The sequence below is a fragment of the Symphalangus syndactylus genome, chromosome 3 (genome assembly GCF_028878055.3).
Source record: "Symphalangus syndactylus isolate Jambi chromosome 3, NHGRI_mSymSyn1-v2.1_pri, whole genome shotgun sequence".
Taxonomy (NCBI): domain Eukaryota; kingdom Metazoa; phylum Chordata; class Mammalia; order Primates; family Hylobatidae; genus Symphalangus; species Symphalangus syndactylus.
Genome location: NC_072425.2, coordinates 92,963,044 through 92,981,837, shown reverse-complemented (window position 1 = coordinate 92,981,837; position 18,794 = coordinate 92,963,044).

Sequence of the window (18,794 nt, the reverse complement as noted above, 5' to 3'; positions counted from 1 at the left end):
ACTAGCTGAGGCAACACAGTGAAACCTCGTCTTTACCAAACAAAAACAACAACAAAACAACAAAAACAACAACAAAACAAAAAAACAAAAATTAACAGGATGTGATGGCACGGGCCTGTAGTCCCAGCTACTCTAGAGGCAGAGGTGGGAGGATCTTTTGAGGCCCGGAGGGGGCGGTTGCAGTGATCTGTGAAACTGCCACTGCATTCCAGCCTGGGAGATAGAGTGAGACCCCATCTCAAAAATAAATGAAAAGAGAGATACAAATCTAAAGATGTCCCTGAGGGAGGCTCAGGTCACTACCTAAGGAGAAGTCAAAGAAGAATAAAGAAAAATGAAAAAGTCTGCTATATTAAAAATTCTGAAACATTTTCCTGTAAATGTCTATTTTTTTAAAATGGCAATATTAAGCTTCAGAAACATTGGTTTAATATCTATATTTATTTTTCCAGCCAATCGATGCAGACTACTTCAGATGTGTGTATCTATTACTTTTTTATATTTATTGATTTCTGGAACTCTCTCTCAATATTTATTTCTTTTTGTTCAAAATTTGTGTTTTGTCACATTAAGAAATCTTCCTGAAGATATCTGCTATCTACCCGTTTCAAATTATTTTTTTTCTCCTGGTTCATAATCTTCACAAAAATACTCAAAGTTAACCTGGCCCTATTTCAAAGTCTGGCCAGAAGTGTCCGGGTTATTTTTAACTTAAGTGTTCTCTGGAAGATAATTTTATAAACAAACCAAAAGTAGTCTTTGATAATAGAATGTGCATGAATTTGGGATGCAGGTAGAATTAGTTAAATTATTTAGACTGAGCTTTAGCTTTCTCATCTATAAATTGGAGGGAAATATACGAATTTCATAATGTTACAAAGATCAGATATTTAAAAAGTGCACATTCCACTAAAGCTCTTTGCACACCAGTGCACAATAAAGGACCACTATTTTTAAATCATAAGAATTTTACAATTTAGTGCTGAAAATGAACAGAATGCTTACAAATAAGTTGTTTTTGTTCATTTTCTAGGCACATGCTAGCTCGACTGAATTTTTCTACTTACCTAGTTTATGATAAGTCCTGATTATCTATATATCTGAAAAAAACCTTTATTTTGTTTGTTACCTTTCACTGCCTAATTTGAGAAGTGGCTTTGAAAAATTTGTGATAGTCCACTGTCTTTCAAAGTATAGAAGCCTAGTATGCTTTCAATAGTTCTGAATGAATTGTTGTGTTTAGGCAATGGTTATTTGACTCTTCAAAATTAAGTGCATCCTCAAATTGTTTTGTCATATGGCTGTGCCATTAGAGGTAGTCATCTTTCAGTTTGTCTTAAAAGTTTGCCTCTCACTATCTCTCTTACTCTCCATCAGGTTGTGTTTTCTCAATAGCTTGCAACAATATCTTTCATTTCACATGCTCCTCTTTCAATGTGACCTTGACACTCCTTCCATTTGAAATGTGGGTTTCTTGTTTCCTCATAAATCTGGTGGTACTATGTGACACTATGTGACTTCCAACACGAGGTCATAAAAGCAATAAGACTTCTGTCTGGCTCTCTTGGGATGTCTGCTCTTGGAACCCAGCTGCCATGCTGTGAGAACCAAAACTAGTCCACATTGGGAGACCACATGGAGAATACACAGGTATGTTTTCTGGCTGACAGACCAGCTGAGGTCCCTGCTGACAGCCAGCATCAACTGCCAGACATGTTAGTGAAGACTGCTTAAGATGATTCTAATCCTCAGCTGTTGAGTCACACCATCCTCTCCTCGCCTTCGAATCTTCCCAGCTGAGGCCTCTGACATCAGGAGCTGTGCTCTGTGTGAAATACTGACCCACAAAATCAGTGAACATTAAAAAATCGCTCTTTTAAGATACAGAACTGTGTTTAGAGATGGTTTGTTACTTAGCTGTAGCATCTGGAACACTTTCTTTTTTTTTGAGATGGAGTCTCGCTCTGTCACCCAGGCTGGAGTGCAGTGGTGCGACCTCAGCTCATTGCAACCTCCACCCCCCGGGCTCAACTGATCCTTCCACCTCAGCCTCCCAAGTAGCTGGGACTACAGGTATGTGGCACCATGCCCAGCCGTTTTTAAAAAAAATATTTTGTAGGCACAGGGTTTTGCCATGTTGCCCTTCCTGGTCTGCAACACCTTGGTTCAAGTGATCCATCCCTGGTGGCCTCCCAAAGTGTTAGAGTTACAGTTGTATCTCTTTTTTTTAGTAGCTTAACAGTTTAGTAACTTAATCCACAGTTTCTGGGATCCAGGAAACTGTGAATTAGTAAATCTAAGCTTAGAAATCAAGATTAGCTTTAAATTCTGTCTTTTACAATTATATTTCTTCTATCCTCAGATGCACATTTTTTTTCAACATTTTGCCAACTCTGAAATGAGAATGCCTTTTACAATTGGTCGTGTTTCGTCATCAAATTGGCAATATTTTAAGTCATTTTTAGTGTTATATATAAAATAATGATCCTTCTTAGAATAGATGCTGTCTTATTTTGGTAAAATGCATATATTTTACATTTTTAACCTATCAGATACTGGAATCTGACATACACTATTGTTGCAACAATGGCATACATAGACAAGGACAGGACAAATAATTCAAGAACCCTCCTAAGTAGTTGCTGCAATGTTAAACTGAATAGTGAAAGAGTGTCAGAGATCTAGCAGGCTCTAAAATAAGGCCACTGTTAGCATCCATTGTTACCTTGAAAGTATATGTATGAAAGCCCATTTCCCTCGGGTAATTGTCTTCACATACAGGCACTTGGTGATCAATATTTTAAAAAGTCACTGCTAGAATTAGGTTTCATAGGGATACAGCCCAAACCCAGCCCAACTTACTTGGGGAACTGCTGGTGTTGCCGATTAGTCTACTCTTTTGTAAATAAGGCAGCTCCTGCATCAAAGTTCTCTGGTACCTCATTTTATTCTGACATTTTTCTTGTAATATTTTTTCCTAAATTGATTATCTTATATTTAGCGTTTTCCAAAATATCAGAGTACCTTGCAAGCTTTCATATCAACTTAGTTTTTTTCATCATTGGTAGTGGTGAAAGTGCTAAACATTGCTGATTCTTGTTTTCATCCACCGTATCCAATTTTCAGAGTTCAGTCATGTTCCTACAGGTTTAACTTAGTGATTTTCATGTGTGTAGTGATTTTCATGTGCTGGAGTGGGCCAGTCCAAGGTCTTGATATTCATTAAAAGAATGATCACATTATAATAAGAGTTGGGATTCTTTTAGGTAGTGCTTATAAAAGGAAGGCATTGTAGTGACCAACCAGGTGGTAAATGGCTGATCTACTGGGGCCATTGTAGCCATAATCCCTGACTCAATAGCTCCACATCTTTTAGTTTACATTCTTTCTTTTAGTCGGGCTGTTGCCCTTACAACTGACTTTCTGGTCTGCTGAGGAAGAAAGGTTTCAAGAGATGGGTTCCTTCTATACTCCTCTGAGAATTTCCTTTTGTTTCAAAGGGAAAAATAGCAAGTAACTGTTTTTAGATTAAATGAAGCATCTATTTCAGTTCATAATGTATACATTGTAGTAATTAAAGGTAGAATGACTTTTTAAGTAATTATATTGCATGTGATGCAATCCCAAAGAGATGTAGTCCTTTCTAAGACTACATGGTTAGATGGTTGGTGTGTACAACTGCCAGGGTTTACTAAAGCCAAAGAGACAGTGTTCTGAGTTTAGATTAGAGAACAAAAGGAACCAGTCGTTTGAAGAGCTGTCTGGGAAAATGTGTTTCAGGCAGGAGCAGCAAGTGCAAATAATCTGAGGTAGGAAAGAGATTCTCAGCATGATAGAACAAAGTAAGCAGCCAGTGTCCCTGACATCACAAGTGAGCAAGAGAGAGATTGATACTCAACTGATGGAGAGGAGAGCAGAGAAACAGAAATGGATCATAAGCACTTGACCTGCTAGGAATCATTGATATTGTTAGTTGCCTCCTTAACTTCCATTTTCCTCTTTTTGATGTTCCCTACTTTTTTTTTTTTTTTTTTTTTTTTTTTTTGAGGCAGTCTCTCTCTGTCGCCCAGGCTGGAGTGCAGTGGTGCAATCTTGGCTCACTGCAACCTCGGCTGCCTGTGTTCAAGCTATTCTCCTACCTCAGCCTCCCGTGTAGCTGGGACCACAGGCTCCTGCCACTGCACCTGGCTAATTTTTGTCGTTTTTTAGTTGAGACGGGGTTTCACCATTTTGGCCAGGCTGGTCTCGAACTCCTGACCTCAAGTGATCCGCCCGCCTCAGCCTCCCAAAGTGCTGGGATTACAGGTATGAGCCACCGCACCCGGCTGTCATGTTCCCTACTTTTTGAGTCTTACCTTCCTTTATGCATTGATCAGGACTTCAAGAGGAAGCTGACTCCTCTCCATTTCCATGATGGGGTCCTGGTTGGCTTGGGCCTATCAGAATATTTCAACTCTGTGGTCAAGATGTTGTTTCCAGGGTGAACCTGTGACTCAAGAGAGCCAATAAGGGAAAACCACAGGACCCTTGCTCCTTCCTTTTGGAGATGAAAACAACCTGTTGTCCTGATTGCATTTTGTAGACATCTTATGAGCTGTCACTGGGAGAAATTCAACATTGTGAATGGTAGAAGAAAGCAGAAAATGGGACTTTGATGACAATTTTGAGCTCTGGATTTTTAAAATATAAGTTAATAAATGTCCTTCATTGTTTAAGCCAATTTGATTTGGATTTCCTTGTTTTGGCCTGTAGAGTCACAGTCCATTGAAAAGTAATGGTTTTATGCCAGGGAACGGCATTGCCCTTGTGCCATTTTTAAAAGGTTTATTCTAGTTTACATATAAAGGTATCTATTGACTCACAAAGGGAAAAACCAGAGCATGGAGGAAAGGGTAAGATGAAATTGTAGTAATGTATGTAAGGGAGAAGTGATTAAACCTAGGCTAGTGACACTGCAAATAGAGAAAAACACATATGGAAAAAAATATGTGTTGGCACTAGCATCAACAGGACTTGTTAAAGAGTTGTTTTTAGAAAATGAGGAATACAGATAATCATGGATGACCTCCCCAAAACTGTAGGAAGGTTTTGGTTTAAAAAATTAAGATGATGCCATTTACTGAAATGGGAGTAGCTGGTTTGGGCATGGGTGGAAAACAAGGATTTCAGTTCGCGATATGTTAAAGTGTAAAAGAACTGTTTTTCTTTGATGAGGATATGTCAATTATATAGTTTTATATATGAGTGTGTGACTCAGTGGAGAAATCAAGGCTGAAGATATGGTTTGCAAGACATCAACATGTAATTGGGTTTTAAATAAGTGAAATGAGATGAAGTAATCTTTGGAGAGATTGTAGATAAAGAGTTAAGGAGAGCCTGGGATAGAGCTCATGCACTTCAAAGTTTGGAGGTTGACTAGAAGAGCTTGGGATGAGATTAGGGAAAATTGGCCAGAAAGGCAGATGGGAAATGGAGGATGGAGAGTTACAGTAACAAAAAGAGGAATTGTTTCAAGAGAGGTATTAACACTGTGGAATCCTGATGAGAGTTTGAGTAGGGATTGAAAGATATGTATATAATCAAAAAATAATTTAATCATGTTTTATATTTAAGACAGATATGTTCTAATATCTATGCTTTGAAGATAATATTTCATGATGAATCATAATTAAGCAGAATGTCACTTATATGTCCATATATTTCAGAGAAAAATAAAGTAAGCAGAATATTTTACCAAAGTAATGATTCTAATTTGAATAACTCTCAGGCACTATACGGCTCTATCCAATAAAAAGAATTGAAAATATTCCCATATTTACTTGCTGTTCTCAAAGAACATTAATGGAGATCTATGCCATAGTTCATAGCCTCATTTATCTTAAGTGCCTTTCCTTTTCTCCTTTAATTCTCTCAAATTTGTAGAAGAGAGAGGGGAGAGGGGAAGAATGAATGTGTGTGTATACACGTGTGTGTCTGTTTGTCTCTAATATTTTTCCCACATCTCTTGCAGATACCCACCTCTTTTGTTTCTCTTTTATTCCACCTTCCCCCATGTCTTACTACACTGCCATCTCCCTGTGGTTGCTGAGATTTTTGGTCCTAGTACCAGCCATTGGAAACCATTCTTGGGGGATTAAAAGACCCAATTATTTCTCTGGACCTTCTTCCTGGAGGGAAATGCAAGAAGTTCCTTGGAAAGCATGTATTCTTCTTTCACTCTGATTGATGTTTCCTTGTAGAGAAACTCAGATGAATCAAATTATCTTTCTTCTTAAATCTAATTTGCTAGCCATGTTGGATGAGAGAGTTTAGGGTTCAAATGACTTCTCTTTTTGAGGGAATATTCATTTTAAATAAATTTTCCTACTCATTAATTCCAAAAGTCAAAATGCCAAATTTTAGAGGACTTAAAACATTCACTGAATTGGTGAAATAGTTTTTCATTCCAGTGGTTGAATCTTGCTTTTCTTTTGTTGCTGCTTTGGAGAAGGTTAATTTGCTTCCCATAATATTATCACCCTGTTGAAATCCATCTGTCCCATAGCTCGGCAGTGGCGCAGCCCTTTCAAGTTCTGCAGGGAAACCAGATCAAATAAAAATATCCAGCTCTTCAACAAGTATATGAAAAACAAAAAGGAAAAGCCCATAAAGAAGAGACAGAGCAGATACCCTTGCCCTAAAGGTGTAATGTGAAACTAATGTTCTGTTAAACCTGTTGAGCATTACTCAGATTTCTTCATGAGTACATTCACACCTGGGGGAAAAAATGACCACCGTCATCCTATGGAAAGAAACAACAGAAATTACTGGAGAAAGAAAAGTAGATAGGCTCCATTTTCTGGTTCCAGTTGGAAATTTAACTTGAATCTTTTTGTTACAGCTAAAATATGCTTAAACTGTACATTTTTAAGAGTGATCTCATGGGAGAAACATAGCAATTCCTGAATACAACTCACTATGCTTGTGCCTTCCAAACATTTTCTTTCATTTTTCAGGGCAGGTTTGAAGCAGAAAAAAAAGGAAAGATAGGAGCCGTGGCTCATTCACTCACTTCCTATAATGTTTAAATGCTGAGGTGTCCTAAAACTTCTGATATTCTTTGGAAGCTAAGCTGAAGAATTTTTTTTATTTATTCTGGTCCAGTGCAAATATTTGTCCATTGAGCAATATACAGCACATTAGAATCATAAATCCACCATCTGCTTAAAATGAGCCAACACCCACCTGTAAGGAGACGGTTACAGGCTGGTATCCTGTTCCTTTAGTGCTTAAGTGAAGGCCACTGACGCTGTGGGGCCCTGCTTTGTTTGAGCTGCCCTGTGCTAAGATTGCCTGATAAAATTCCAAAAGGGTGTGTACGTTTGCTGCAACCCACAAAGATTACTTTCAGGTTCCCTTGGAGAAATCTTTTCACAGTAATGGGGGCAGAAAGAGGCCAAAATACCATCAGCTTTGGATATGTGGGTGCATTTGTGGATTCTCCGCTCTGATGTTCTAGTGCAAGGAATTAAATGAAAGAATAGATCATTTGGCATTCTGCGATTATGTCAATAGGCATGACTGCTGTCACATTAACTGAGCAAGAAAGGGATTTTCATTACCTTATTCCTAGCAAGTACTGAGAGCAGGGTAGAAAAAAAGACACTCTGCTCATAGTAGTTTATCTTTTATTTTTTATTGATTGATTTATTTTTTGAGATGGACCCTCACTCTGTCACCCAGGCTGGAGTGCAGTAGTGTGATCTCGGCTCACTGCAACCTCTGCTCCCCGGATCTCAAGCCATCCTCACACTAGTTTATCTTTTAAATGACCGTAAGTCCCCATTTTAAACTGACAGACATTCGACTGATACTATACCTTAGAATTCTCCCTGAAATATTTGTTCTTGCCACTCAACAGGAAGCTTATAGAATCAGGAAAATGAATTTATAGTGGAGGCTTGTTCCCTGAAGTAGCTACTATCGCTTTTAAAAGAAGCCCTCCTGGCTGGGCGTGGTGGCTCATGCCTGTAATCCTAGCACTTTGGGAGGCAGAGGTGGGAGGATGACTTGAGCCCAGGAGTTTGAGACCAGCCTGGGCAACATAGCGAGACCCTGTCTCTACAAAAATATAAAAAATTGTCTAGGCACAGTGCCATGCACCTGTGGTCCCAGCTACTAGGGAGGCTGAGGTGGGAGGGTGGCTTGAGCCTGAGAGGTTGAGGCTGCAGTAAACTGTGACTGTGTCACTGCACTACAGTCTGGGTGACACTGAGACCTTGTCTCTAAAAAAAAAAAATGCTATTTAGAGGACAAAAGTTTCAGATTCACCGTAACACATCAAGTGTTCCCCTGAAGGGCTTGCCTCTTAGATTATTCTTTGGGAAAAACCTTATACAAAATGAAGGCAAAAAATCCACTAGTTATTGTATTTTAGATTTTGAAAGTTGATTGTCTAAGACTCTTGGGTTATTTAGACAAATATCTACATGTTATTTGCCAAATCTAGGTATGAAAGCAAATCAAGCAAAACCTGTTTGTTTGAGGTATATAGTGCTTTACTCTGCAATTTTTTATTATTTTAGATTCAGGGGGTACATATGCAAGTTTGCTACATGGGTACATTGCATGATGCAGAGGTTTGGGCTTTTAATGATCCCATCATTCAAGTAGCAAACATAGTACCCCATAGATGGTTTTTCAATCCTTGCCTCTCTTACCTTTCGGAGTCCTCAGCATCTATTGTTCCCATCTTTAAGTCTATGTGTACCCAATATTTAGCTCCCACTTATAAGTGAGAACATGCAGTATTTGGTTTTCTGTTTCTGTGTTAATCTGCTTAGGATGACAGACTCTAGTTGCATCTATGTTGCTACAAAGGACATGATTTGTTCTTTTTTATGGTTGTGTAGTATTCTATGGTGTGTATGTACCACATTTTCTTTACTCAATTCACTGTTAATGAGCACCTGGATTGATTCCATGTCTTTGCTATTGTGAATAGTGCTGTGATGAACATATGAGTGCAGATGTCTTTTTGGTCGTAGATTTATTTTCCTATGGGTATATACCCAGTAATAGGATTTGCTGGGTCACAAGGTAATTCTATTTTTAGTTCTCTAAGAAATCTCCAAATTGCTTTCCACAGTGGCTGAACTCATTTGCATTCCCACCAACAGTGTATAAACAGTCCCTTTTTTCCAAAGCTTCAGCCACATCTGTTATTTTTTGACTTTTTAAAAATAGCCATTCTGACTGGTGTGAGATGATATCTCACTGTGGTGATGACTTGCATCTCCCTAATGATTCATGATATTGAATATTTTTTCATATTTTTGCTGGCCGCTTGTATGCCTTCCTTTGAGAAGTGTTTGTTCTGTTCATGTCCTTTGCCCACTTCATAATGGAGTTTTTTTTCTTTCTGGTGTGATGGTTAATTCTGCAAAAAGGCATTTTATTTAACAGGCAGCATGGACTTCATACACATACATTATCAGTGCCTTGAAAACCAAAGAATTTTAAAAGTTAGCAGTAGTTTCTAGTTTCTGCATGTAGAAAAAAATACATATTTATTTATTTATTTGAGACAGAGTCTTGCTCTGCAGCCCAGGCTGGAATGCAGTGGTGCAATCTCGGCTCACAGCAAACCCAGCCTCCTGGGTTCAAGCGATTCTCATTCCTCAGCCTCCCGAGTAGCTGGGACTACAGGTCACTGTAGGCCCTGAGTCTGGGCTGGCCATATCCTCCACAGGCCAAAGCTGGTCCGTGAGGAAGGGTGCTTGTTGGTTGAAAAGGGTGGTAGAGTCCTTTGGTTCTGGTGTTAGCAGTGCAGTGTTTTGAAGGTGGCTCATTTTAATTCCATACATATCTTCATGCCCAGTGAGTGGGCATGAAGCCTCTTCTTTGCCAGAATTGACCCATAACTTGTAATCTCTCTCAGGGCCAGCTATCCTTAGCATTGGTAATGATACGTTGATAACTTCATTTGCTGTATGTGAATCCATTACTCTTATAGTTTTAGAATAGGCATAATTCTCAATGTCCTTGGTGCAGATTTTGAGGGAAATGCCCTTTGGGCCATCCCTTCTCTTTCTCTAGGTTGATGTATCTCTGAAGGAGAGAGAGCTATTTGTCTTTCTTTTCTGGAGAACTGAAAGTGACCACAAAGTTCACTGTGGGTCAGCCCAGAACCAAGGATTTCATGGCATTGGTGTTGCCTTCTGCCACTTCATCCAGACAGCTTGCTGTCCACATACCAGTTAATCTAATTTTATTTTGTATCTTACAGTTATGTTGTATTTGAGTTTGGCCACAGCTAACAGATCATTGAATAGGAAAAGATGCTGCTCCTGTCTGTGCAGGCCTCTTCCGAGTTCTGTCTGGCTGTCAATCCACAGAGTCCTATTGGAGCACACAAATGATGACAGAATTGCACATGTGTGATGCTAGTGGAAGGACTTTCCCTGGTACTAGGCCGTTTTTGCAGGACTTTATCCGGGTTAAAAGCTGTGGCACTTCTCCTTTCTGTTAGTGTTTTCTTCCTCCAGGGCTAAGCGCACAGGCAGGCATTGCTGGCCCTGACGAATTCGGAGCTGATCCTGCTGAAGGGCCGCACTCACCCAGGCCACTGCGGGGGATCCAGGGGCACGCTGAGGGGTCGGGGAACGGGGATCCCTCCCACTCCAGCCTGGCGCCCCCACTGAGGGAGGAGTCGGGGTGCTGATGAGGCGGGAGGCAGCTGGAGATGGGAGGGAGGCTGCCGGGTCTGCTCAGAGAATAAGGCCCTAGATATGGAGAACGAGGAACGGGGGGTGGGGGGTTTCAGGGGAGGTGGCTGCAGTGCTGGCCATGAGGGGCGGGACAGGTCCTCAGATGACCCTCGCGGGCGCGCACCTCCAACGTCAAATCCCAGTGGCTTCAGCCTCGCGCCCAGAGTGGGATCTGCGGCTGAGGAGGGCACGGGCTCCACTCAAGCATCGTCACGGGCTTCCGCGGCTCTCCCCCCAGAGCCTCCTGCTGGGGGCACATCTTAAAGCAAATCCCAGCCTCGAAGGAACCTAGGCGGTCGGGTCTGTGGTGGCAGGAGGCATGGCTGCCGTGCTCAGGCGGGCAGAGCTCCCCATGTGGGCAGCTGCCTCCTGCAGGGGCCTGTGTGTCGCTGTGCCCTGCATGGTGGGGTGGAAGCGGTTACAGCGGCGACCACCCTTTGTTTTTTTCTTGTTGATTTGCTTAAGTTCCTTGTAGATCGTGTATCTCAGTCCTTTGTTGGACACATAGTGCGTAAATATTTTCTCCCACTCTGTAGGTTGTTTTCAACTCTGTTGATAATTTCTTTTGTTTTGCAGAGATCTTTAAGTCTCATTTTTAATTTTATTGTATTTGCTTTTGGGGTCTTTATCATAAATTCTTGCGATTTTTTTTTTTTTTTTTTTTTTTTTGCTACCAGAGTTCTGTAATTAGTATTAGTAAGATTCTTAAGTGTTCCATAAGGTAATAAAATTAGAAGAGTATGACCTCAATATGGTACAAGATCCAGGTTTTGGTAGATAGAATAGGTGATTTTAGAGTGTATTAGTCCGTTCTCACATTGCTATAAAGAACTATCTGAGACTGGGTAATTTATGAAGAAAAGAAGTTTAATTGACTCACAGTTCCACAGTCTTATCAGGAAGCATGACTGGGAGGCCTCAGGAAACTGACAATCATGCCAGAAGGCAAACAGGAAGCAGGCAACTTTTTTTCACATGGTGGCACAGTGAGTGAAAGGGGAAGTGGCACACACTTTTAAACCATCAGATCTGGTGAGAGCTCACTATCTGGAGAACAGCATGGGGGAAATCTGAGCCCCCATAATCCAATAACCTCCCACCAGGCTCCTCCTTCAACAAGTGGGGATTACAATTCCACATGAAATTTGGGTGGGACACAGAGCCAAACTGGATCATAGAGGTACTTGAAAGCCTCACTTACTCTCTTTCATCACTTACTATTGGGGCCTGGAACTTCTTAAAGCTTTGATTTCCTCAGCTTTCCACTGTTAAATATGGAAATACAGGTGGGAATACTGTTAATTGCAAATACCTTACAGAAGATATTTGCTACTTTAATCATGAATGATTTCTAAGGGGAATCTAGACAAAGGGCAGATAAGGCTTTGAAAGATACTGGGGTGGGGCGTGGGGGTGGGGGCGGCGTGGGCAGGAGGCTTGAGGAAAAGCAAAAGAGACTGAGGAGAGCAAAAGATCCCAAAGTAAGAGTTTACCTAGAATAAACTAGAGTAAAGTGTGGAGGGGAGGGAGTTGAGTAGTGAGTGATGTTAAGAGGGCAATGAATGACTAGGGAAGAGGTTTGAAAGAAAGTTAAGAATGCTGCCAAAGATCACTTGTCTTCTTAAAAATTTTTTTATGGGTAACATTGCATAATATTATAGAGTAAGAACACTGGGGCATTTAGATCAGGGATTTTTAAATGAGGGTGCATGTGTACATGATATTAAAACAATACTACCTTGTCCCTCCCCTCCTGGCCCCCAAGCCTCTCAGCTTGAACATCACAGTTACACTGATCCACCAAAAACTGATAGAACCTTGCCCTTTGGTTTGTTGGGGGGCAAAGTGAAAACTTGGGGCTGGGAAAAGAAGGATTGCCTGTGATTTTGCTATAAAACATAATTAAAATCGATGTTAACTGCCTTTCTTTAACAAAGGATATACTCTAAGGATTTTCAGTCATTGTGAGAGATAGGACTAGCTGGATTTCCTAGGCGGACTAAGAATTCCTAAACCTAGCTGGGGAAGGTGACCACACCCACCTTTAATCACGGGGCTTGTAACTCAGCTCACACCTGACCAATCAGGTAGTAAAAAGAAAGCTCATTAAAATACCAATTAGGCTAAAAGCAGGAGGTAAAGAAATAATCAAATCATCTATCGCCTGAGAGCACAGGGGGAGGGACAGTGATCGGGATATAAACCCAGGCATTCGAGCAGGGAGTGGCAGCCCCTTTTGGGTCCCCTCCCGTTGTATGGGAGCTCTGTTTTCACTCTATTAAATCTTGCAACTGCACACTCTTCTGGTCAGTGTTTGTTCCGGCTTGAGCTGAGCTTTCACTCATAGTCCACCACTGTTGAACGCTGCTGTCGCAGACCCACCGTTGACTTTCACCCCTCCAGATCCGGCAGGGTGTCCGCTGCGCTTCTGATCCAGCAAGGTACCCGTTGCCACTTCTGATCCGGATTAGAGGTTCGCCATTGTTCCTGCGTGGCTAAGGGCCCGGGTTCGTCCTAATTGAGCTGAACACTGGTCACTGGGTTCCCTGGTTCTCTTCCGTGACCCACGGCTTCTAATAGAACTATAACACTCACTGCATGGCCCAAGGTTCTATTCCTTGGAATCCATGAGGCCAAGAACCCCAGATCAAAGAACAAAAGGCTTGCTGACATCTTGGGAGCAGTCCACCCTATCTTGGGAGCTCTAAGAACATAGACCCGTCGGTAACAATTGTACAGTGTCAATTTTGATTGTCTTCTATTTTTCACAGTATGCGAAATAAAGCACAAGAGTATTAACTCAGGAGCCAAACTTGCTGGGTTTGAGCCCTGGCTCTACTCATTAGCTGTGCAACCTTTTTACCAAGTTATTGAAAATCTTCAGTCCACAGCTAACTCCTTAGTAAAATGAGTATAACAATATTTCACATTGATAGTAAGATATTAATCAGATAATCCATGCAAAGACCTCAGCACAGTGACTGGAACATAGAAAAGGTTCAATATATGTTGGCTTTAATAAAAACAAAAATACCAAATATAGTAATTAGCTTTTTTTTTTTTTTTTTGAGATGGAGTTTTGCCCTGTTGCCCAGGCTGGAGCGCAGTATGGTGATCTCAGCTCACTGCAAGCTCCGCCTCTCTCTTTCAAATGATTCTCATGCCTCAGCCTCCCGAGTAGCTGGGACTACAGGTGCATGCCACCATGCCTGGCTAATTTTTTTTTGTATTTTTAGTAGAGATGGGGTTTTGCCATGTTGGCCAGGCTAGTCTCAAACTCCTGACCTCAAGTGATCCACCCACCTCAGCCTCCCAAAGTGGTGGGATTACAGGCGTGGGCCACTGCGGCTGATGGTAATGAGCTCCTTCTCTGAGAATGACTGTTGCTTTTGAATTAAAACTACAGCATTGACTTTGGGTATTTCATAGACTTGATTAACTTAAACAATGACATAAAGCTCTTTGGTACTGAAATAATACTTAACAGGGCAGAACTTTGTTTGGAGGATAGAACAAAAAGCTGACAAACTTATTGTGAGAAATGATTCTTCCATTCTAGCATAGCTCGTTTTGAAGTGTGTGATAGGAAGTTCTGGTGTTTTCCCACCCATCATGGAAATCATGTAAATTGGAGAGGTGAGGAAAAAGCATCTGTATTGGTTTGCTAGAGCTGTCATAAAAAGCACCACACATTGAGTGGCTTAAACAATCAATTTATTGCCTCACAGATCTGGAGGGTAGAGATCTGAGATCAAGGTGTTGTTGGCAGGGCTGGTTCCTTTGTAGGGCTGTGAAGGAGAATCTTTTCTGTGCCTATTATCCAGTATGTTCGCTGACAACCTTGAGCATTCCTTGGCTTCTGCTGCATGATCACACTCTGCTTCCTGCTCACATGGCATTCCTTCTGTAGGCATGTCTCTATATCCAAATTTCTTCTTTATATAAGGAACCCAGTCATATTGGGTTAGGGGCCCATTCTACTCCAGTATGACCTCATCTAATAACATTTTCCTTTAAAAAATTTAATTGACACATAATAATCATACATGTCTATGGGGTACATAATGTTATGACACATATAATGTATAACGATCAGATCAGGGTAATTCACATATCGATCATCTCAAACGTTTATCATTCTTTGTATTGGGAACATTCAATATCTTCTAGCTATTTGAAACTGTATATTGTTGTTTACTATAGTCATCCTACGGTACTATAGGACACTAAAACTTATTCCCATTTTTAATGACCTTATTTCCAAATAGGAAATACCTCCATTCTGAGGTACTGGGGGATAGGACTTCAACCTATAATTTTTTTGTGTGGAAGGGACACAATTCAACCTGTTATAGTATCCTATCCTGGAAAGTAACTATGATATACTTCCAGAAGTTGCAGTAATCACTACTTAGCAAAAATCTAGTTGCATTCCAGTGAATTCATTCCAGAAAAGATGTTCAGAAACTGAATCAACTGCTAACACCAGGGGAGCCAAGTGTTTAATGGCCTCCTGTTGTGGGTGCTCTCCACAATTCTGTCGCCCTCCTAACACTCACACAACTTATTTTGTGAGATTGTGTGTGGGCATGGGTGTGTGAAAGAGAAGGGGCCTGGGGACAGGGACTTTCTGCTCCCAAGGACTTTCCATTTAGTGAAAAAGACAGATGTTGCACAAGAAACAAATTTTAAAAGAAGAAAAGAATGCTTATCTTTCTTTACTCAGTAAGGAGGTTCATGAATATACATATTGTATATAATTGCATTGTAAGAAGTACTACTTGTAAACTCAAGTAATCTTTATGTGTGTATGAAATCAATGGGTTTAAAAAGTACACTTCCCTGAGGCTTGGCCTACTCTTACTAACTCTAATCTAAAAGTCTGAAAGATCCCACCTAGAAAATTTTGTATACTTATGTATTTTAAGATTATACCAATGAAAAATAATTTCTTCATCCCCTATGATATACCTGATCTTCTATTTTATCATGTTGTTTTCCATGATGGTGAAATACATTCTCCTTTCATTCAGGATTCATGGGTACTGCATCTTGTATAAAGCCTGACGGTTCTACTAGAAGGTTGAGCTGTTTCTCTACTGATTTCACATTATTTTATTAGCTTATTTAGTAAGGAGTTATTTCCCACCAGTGATATATCTTACCACTAGACTGTGAATTTCTTTTATTCAGTCTATCTTTGGATCCACAATATCAAAGTTAGTATCTGGCAGAGTGAAAATTAATCATTGAATAATTGGGAAAGATTAAATGCTAGGAAATAATTTAGGTTTTATTTTGATCTCAGAAATTGAGAGCTTGATCTGAATAGAAATGTTGCTATTTTAGGAAAACAAATGGGAAGGACAAGGAAGAGGTGAAGGATCTAGTGCAGTAATTCTAAACTAGTATTGGCAATATTAGCAAATAAAAGTACAGGTCACCCAGTTTAATTTAAAATATCACATAAACAACAAATACATTTTAGAATGTCTCAAATATTAAACAGGACATGCCTATATTTTGAAAATGTTGTTTATCCCTTATTTAAATTTAACTGGATGGCCTGTACTTTATATGGCAACGCTGGACTTTATCTAATTAATCCCTTTTGAATGTATAACTTTTTTGACTGTTATCTCTTTGAAATGCAGATGAAAACTCTGAAAGCCTGCATTAAAATGCTTTGCACATAGAATTGTGCATACTATTTCAGTTAGATGATGTTGGTAATTTTTTTTAACTGTTGGCTGTGTTAGGGAAGGAATAATTTCTTGGAGGTTATAAGGGTAAAAACAAATGGAAGTAAATTTATACACATACACACATACACAAACACACCTATATGTATATACACATACACACCCACACACACATTCACTAAGCATAGTCCTACATTTCCAAAGTAGGGTAACCTAAGAAGGAATGGAATCAAAACAATTAATTTTATGAGAAGATGTGGGGTAGAAATATCAACTACAATAGAAAGGGTTTTTTTTTTTTTTTTTTTTTTAAACACATTGGGGGTCTCACTATGTTGCCTAAGCCAGAGTACAGTGGCTATTCATAGACTTGATCATAGCTCATTGCAGCCTCAAACCCTTGGGCTAAAGTAATCCTCCTGCCTCAGCTTCCCCAGTAGCACATGCCACTGCACCCAGTGAGGATTATAGAGTTTGTTAAAGTGGGTAGAGAAGGAAAACTAAGTTGGTTACAAGATTACAATGACTGAAACTGATTATCAAATATTTATATGTAAAATATGTGCATATTAAATGTTGGCATACATATAATTATATGCATAACAAAATTATATGTATAACAAAATAGAAACATGCATATTAAAATATAAAGGTATATACATTTTTATTACAAAGAACGATTTATCATTTAGTAACATTTTTATGCTAATTGAAGAAAGATAAGTGAATGTTCAATGTTATTTATTAATTCTTAAAAAAAACTAAATTGTCAACTGATCTCTTTTGTAGTACACTGCAAATAACTGCTAATATTTTGTTCCCCTGAACTACTTATGCAACCATGGAATCAGCTATATTTCTTAGTCTTCATATGTTAAACTATTAAATCAGAGAATGCCAGTGCATTCTGATCTCTTAGCATTCATTAAAATAAAAACTCTAGACTTTTATCTAAAAAATCAAAATAGGCTGTAATATAAAAATTAAAATAGGATATTTAATATTCTTTTGTAAATAAATAGGATACATGGGTCTCTAGTACTGATAATCATGTAACTTATTTATATCCAAATAGATCAATTTACTACAAGCCTGCTTAAAATTAACAGAATAGTGATCAAATAAGACCCAAAGGAAACCTTTTTTTCTCTGACTCATCAAATGTTGAAATTACAGGTGTCTATATCATAGACATTGCATATCTATCTCATATAAAAGTGTAGTTTTATATCACAAAGCAATTCAAATTTTGCTAAATGCAATAAAATCCTGTGAGTTAGGAAAATTTTTGCCCATCTAAAACATTTTCTTTTTTTTTTTTTTTTTTTTTGAGACTGAGTTTCACTCTTGTTGCCCAGGCTGGAGTGCAATGGAACGATCTTGGCTCACTGAAACCTCCACCTCCCAGGTTCAAGCAGTTCTCCTGCCTCAGCCTCCTGAGTAGCTGGGATTACAGGTGCTCACCAGCATGCCTGGCTAATTTTTCTATTTTTAGTGGCGATGGGGTTTCACTATGTTGACCAGGCTAGTCTTGAACTCCTGACCTCAAGTGATCCTCCCATCTCAGCCTCCCAAAGTGCTGGGATTACAGGTATGAGCCACCGCACCCAGCCTCTAAAATATTTTCTACCTTCTGATAATTACTCCCAGCTGATTTTAGGATTTCTATTAGCAGGATTTTTTCTTCGTGTTGCTGTTATTTAAATAAATAGAAGACATGGTATTAACTCTCTGGAGGCTTCCTGTAAAGGACTGAGTTGATGATTGGATATTTGATCATTTCAGAATAAATATAATCCTTTCCTACTAGTTAATTGGAGAAATTCTTCAATTTTCCTGAAGTAGTTACACTTTTTTTAAAATTAGTAAAAGTTTTAAAGTATCTACCCAATAATTAAGAAAAACATGTAGCTGGATGCAGTGGCTCAGGCCTGTAATCCCAACACTTTGGGAGGCTGAGGCGGTAGATCACCTGAGGTCAGGAGTTTGAGACCAGCCTGGCCAACATGGTGAAACCCCGTCTCTACTAAAAATACAAAAATTAGCCAGGTGTGGTGGTACACACCTATAATCCCAGCTACTTGGGAGGCTGAGGCAGGAGAATAGCTTGAACGGGTAGCGGTGGGGATGTGGAAGTTGCAGTGAGCCAAGAGTGCACCGCTGCACTCCAGCCTGGGCAACAGAGCAAAACTTTGTCTCAAATAAATAAATAAATAAATAAATGTAGTTGAATTTTGAAAATATAATTAGGTTTTAAATGTCTTAGTGTAAAGTATGAAAAGAAGTAAGTGGTTAGTGCTGTAATATGTAGCTAAAAGTTAAAATCACAAGTGGGCAGAGATTT